Below are 5453 nucleotides of genomic sequence, written 5' to 3'. Positions count from 1 at the left end.
ATGCGAAGATCCTTAGACGACGGCTCTATGCGTAGCTGGCGTCAACAACAACGAGACCGTTACAGCATTATCAGGTCTCTGCCGCCATCTATATACTCCATGTGCACCTTCACGCGTGTACACGCGCAGCCAGAGCTTTTATTGTCTCCTTATTTCTATGTTCTCGCTGCTTTATCTACGTATTCAAGTGCAAGGTAGCAAACCGCATGTGCGTCTGGTTACCGTCCCTGCCTTTTCTCTCTCCTAATTTTCTATCCTAGAGAATTGCCGACTTCGCCCTCGTTAAAATTCATGCCTAGCTCAAACGGAGACGCAGCCACACGCCAAGCGTTGACATGAGAAACGCGCGTCGCCAGCCACGAGGGCCGGCACGAAAATGCCATAAACAAGGAAACCAGCGAGCAGTGACCCAGCTGACAATAACAGCCGGCTCTAGGGCTACGCAAGGCGTCCCGCTGTAATCAGTACCTCGATAAGATTGCCGTTCTTGCCTTTCGGGAGCTCTGTTTCAACACGTGGGAAAGGAGGTATCTGTGTCGTGAACTGTGCACGTCACTTCATTCTTAATCAGACCTGTCTGGAGTAGCATTCTACGCATACCGCCAGGCCAAGAACTCTTCAGGATCAATTAAAGAGTCTCTCTCTTTCTCTTTCTTTCTTTCTCGCACGTTTTTCTCTGCATACATTGAACTGAACCCAAGACTGACCTGACTGTGCTTATCTAATTCAATAAGTCAGTCCTTTGCACATTGCTCTGTTGTTCAGTGATACACCCTTGGCCGACATGAGTACATTTGCGGAATTGTTGCAGCCAAGCAGTGGTCGTAGGTTGTTTTCTTCATCCGCGGCTTCAACGACGCCAATTTTAATTACATCGACTATGATGTTCTCTTAATTATTTAAAGAAGTCTAATGAATTCATTTGTAGCTATACAATAGAACCAGTATTTTTTTCTCTCATCGAAACTGTGCCACGCAACCCTTTTCATTTCCAAATAGCTGTACAAACAGATTGCCAAAGAAAATAAATCGTATTTCTCTTCTGGCACCGCGGAAGTAGCCCACTCGTAATTTTACTGCTTGTTGAGCCGGCCGCTCGCGGATACGCGTGCAAAGCCCTTATCTTCAAAGACTGCCTCTATCAATACGTTGTATGTGGAACGCCCACGGAGTCACCTCGTAGTCACTGTATTCAGTAGTGTAAAAAATTGCGTAATTTTAACGGTAGAAACGCTGTAAACTGCACTGTTAGTTCACCGTAAACGAGAAACATGGAATAATCACCGTATTTAGCGCTTCCCGAGCGACGGATATAGAAAAAAGGACATACAGAGGAGGCAAAGAACCGCGAGCTCTGTGGGAAGTATGATGGCCATTCGTCATCGTATGCAAAACCCGTGCTTCCCAGGAGCGCTCGTCTTTTTCGAAGCTTCCGAGCCATTTTTTGGTCATCTAATGGTGCAAACTTGATATCATCGGATCCATGAAGAGGAGAAGCTTGAGCGGATACCTGATTTTCAGGTGGGCCACCTCTTTTTGGGGCTCTATTGGAACTTTTGGGCTCACGCCACGCTGGTCGAGAGCTAGCGTCTGGTAGACCTAGCGCGGCATGGCAGCAATGCACGTTGAAGGGGAAGTGCTCCCGGCGGATGACTTTACTGAAGACTTGGGATGGCGGACAGTATCCAGCCGAAAATCTAGAGCTGTGACGAGGCCTGGATTGGGTGATGGCGGCTCGCCAAGCGAGATACCTGAACGACGGGGCGCAGGTGAACGGCGCGGAAGCTCGGCAATCACGAATCGTATTGTGAAGGCGTCGCGCATGCCACCGATGCCACAAGAACATATCAAAATAGTCATTCGCCCACAAGGCGGACTGAATTTGGAGAATCTTAGCTCTACAGTGGTGGGCAAGGCAATTGTAGAGGCGGCAGGCCTGAGTATTGAGCAGATTAGGGAAGATTTTATTTGCCCTAACATTATGCAAAATATCTCGGTGGCTAGTACGCCAGAAAGGAGCAACGCTGTGCGATATGTGAGACTCAGGTAAATTAGAGTGGCACACAAGGATTTTGAAGTTAGTGCGTACGAGACGGCCCCACACACTACGTGTAAGGGGTTCATTCGCAATGTAGACGTTATGGATGGCCCCGCGACACTTGAGCGGAACATTGTTAACGATCGCACTGCGCTGGCTATGGCGGTCAAACGAATCAAAAACACAGGATCAGTTATCATTGTTTTCGACGGGTAAAAAGTGCCCAATTTCGTCAGATATGGGCCAACTTTGGTCCTGTGCTTCCTGTATCAAAAGCAGGTGAATGTATGTTATGTGTGTGGCAAGCTTGGACATCGGGCGGACGTTTGTCCGGCGCCCGATTGTTTTGAATGCCGAGGATGCGGGGCTCGGAACCCTGAAGAGGATCACAACTGTGTGCCTTGTTGCAAGCTTTGTGGCGGACGACACCTGACCGCGGATAAACAATGCCGACAACGATACCAGCTTCCTTACGTCGTGCGTGTTCGACTACAGGAGAGAACCAGGGTGGAGCTAGCGGCGGGACAGGAGGCAGCCGAGATGGTGCAGCTGCAGAGCGCTCGGTAACGCTCTTAGAGACGCTCGAGCTCTAGGAGCCGCTCCCGGTCGAGGCAGCGGCCATCGTCTGGGACTCCAACGACCAGGAGCCGATCCGTTTCTAGGGAGGCGCTGGTGCGCTTTCGTGCAGCTGGTGGAGACGGCGGCGCAGCTGGAAGCCAGACCACCTGGGATGACAAGGCAAAAGGCGGCATCAGTGCCAGCCGAGCACGCGAGCAGCGCCAGGAGCATGTGGATGGTAATAGGGATAGGATTGCGCAACTGGAGAGAGAGAATCATAGCTTAAAAGCAGCCATTGACGGGCTTATCAAAGAGATAGCTGAACTTAGGAACGGCTTACCTTCCGGTAACAGCGATATCTTAGGACAGGCTAGCAAACATGATGTCTGTGTTGAGGTACCGAGGTCTGTGGAGGTCGCAGAAGAGAACACGGCGGACGAGGAGACGCCTGCTCCGAAAAAGAGGGCCCTATCGTCGACCGTACGGATTCAGGGCAAAGTCGGTTCCGAGCTTAAAGCAATGACGGCGACATTGCAAGCAAGTGTAAATCAGATCATTAGTAGACTGGAGCGGATAAAAGAACGGGAAAATATCAAGGATCAGAGATTAGGCAAAATTGAAATATGTCTAAACGAGACGGTGGTCCCTGTTATGGAGCGGGAGTGCGCTCGGCTGCTGGCCCAGCAGGGTAAGTCGCCGAGTGCACTTGAGGTCAAAACTAGTTCAACAAAATTGCCGTGGTCAAGATGGCTCTATTAAATAGTTCATTTAGTATTTGGCAGTGGAATTGAAGGGGGTTCAATCATAAGAAGGCGTCTCTGCGGCAGCTTGTTAGAACGCATGGTGTGAAACCTGAAGTTATCATGTTACAGGAAACACTGACGTCTAACGTGCCCTTAACGGATTTCAAAGCCTAAGTTAAGGATAATGAACAGGGCAGAGGACTCGCTACTTTCAATAACAGGAGGTTGGCGTATATTAGACATGATCTTCACATGGCGGATTGCAAGATCGAATATATTATGGTGGAGGTAATTTTAGGTCGGCAAAGGTCATGCCAGAGGAGCGTTTACCTGCTTAACCTGTACAGTAGCCCCCGGGACACGACGCAGAGTTTCAAATCTCTCTTGACCAAGGCAACCAATCCGGCTAAGGATGCACAGTTGCTTATTCCAGGGGACTTCAATGCACCATATCGTGTGTGGAAGTATGTTTAGAGCACTATTAAGTGGGGGGAGACTGTGGCAGCAGGCACTAGACTTGAATATAACTCTGATTACAGACCCTTCGTATCTCACCAGATGTGGCACGTCGACATGTAGAGATTCGACACCTGATCTCACTTTTGTTCGGGGGCGTGGTGGATTCGTCCTCGTCCAATTCTAATATAGATTTTGGTAGCAACCATTGCATACTTATGATTAATTTGGTAGTGGCTAATAAAAAGGAGCGCACATTCAGGATGGTTGACTGGGATGCATTTAGGAAACGAAGAGCGCAGAGAATCGAAGATGAGGTAAGTGAGCTGACCTTGGAACAGTGTACTAGTCAGCTTAAAAGTGACGTTGAGGCGTGCAATAAAGAGATTCAGACCGATATTGACACGGAACACATGGATAGTTGCCTGGCGCATTTGTTAGAAGCGATGCAGTCGATGTTAGCGAGATGGAAGGGTATGAGATTGAATAGAAGGCTTAGAAAGCGAATAGCAGTGGTTATCCAGGAAATTGAAGACCATTGTCGGGTACTGTGCAAGCAGCAATGCGATGAAGTATGCAATTCTATTCATGATCGCATTAAGAGGGGAGGCGCCTGGAGTTTGCTCAGAGATTTACTAGATGAGACCAACACTAAATCTAATCAGAAGACTGTGATAGGTAAGCTGGTCTATCAGGCGTGTCGGGACTCCACGGAGCAGGAGTTGCTGAAGAATTTGGCTGTGAAATACCTTCCGTTGGAAACCTGGAACGATACACCTGACGTGATTTTTGAATATAGTGGGGACGAAAATGCAGGTATGGATGAGGAATTTACTGAAAGTGATATAAGGTTGGCGCTGCAGAATCCTAATGGTCGATCAGCATCAGGGTCGGATGGCATTACGAATAAAATGTTACGGAATTTAGACGAAGGATCGATTGAGTTCCTTACGCAGGAGATCAATTGCCAATGGAAGGAAGGCTCTTTCCCGGAAGAGTGGAAACTTGCAACTACTGTTCTGACGCTCAGACCGGGGACGGCCATAGGGCTTGAAAATCTCAGACCCATTTCCCTGACATCGTGTTTGGGGAAAGTAGCTGAGCATGTCATTTTAAATAGGCTAACGCGTTATGTTGAGGGCAATGGGGTCTTTCCGCACTCGATGATAGGATTTCGGCCCGGCCTCTCCACTCAGGATGCTATAAACAGGATTAAGCATCAGCTCCTTGACCGGCGGACAAGGGATACTAAGGCACTAATTGGACTTGATGCGGAAAAAGCTTTCGATAAAATCCGACATTCTTTCATTCTACAGGTGCTATCGGACTTTAATATGGGGCAGCGGCTTTTCCATTTTGTCTAGGCTTTCCTTATGGATAGAAGGACATGTCTCAGGTCTGGGGACATAAAGTTGGAAGTTTTTAAATTGGGTTGCTGTGGTACTCCGCAGGGATCCGCCCATGTAATTCAATCTGGCGATATCGAAGTTGGCTAATACACTGGACACTGCCCAGGATATTGGCTATTCTATCTACGCGGATTACATTGCTATATGGAGTGTCGGTGGCAGTGATGGAGAGCTTGAGGCTAGGCTGCAGAAGGTGGTAACGCTTACGGAGGAGTATCTGGGTCTCATGGGGCTCAAGTGCTCCACCAA

The sequence above is a fragment of the Dermacentor variabilis genome, chromosome 3 (assembly GCF_050947875.1).
Source record: "Dermacentor variabilis isolate Ectoservices chromosome 3, ASM5094787v1, whole genome shotgun sequence".
NCBI classification, from domain to species: Eukaryota; Metazoa; Arthropoda; class Arachnida; order Ixodida; family Ixodidae; genus Dermacentor; species Dermacentor variabilis.
Note: the sequence above shows the minus strand (reverse complement) of the source record.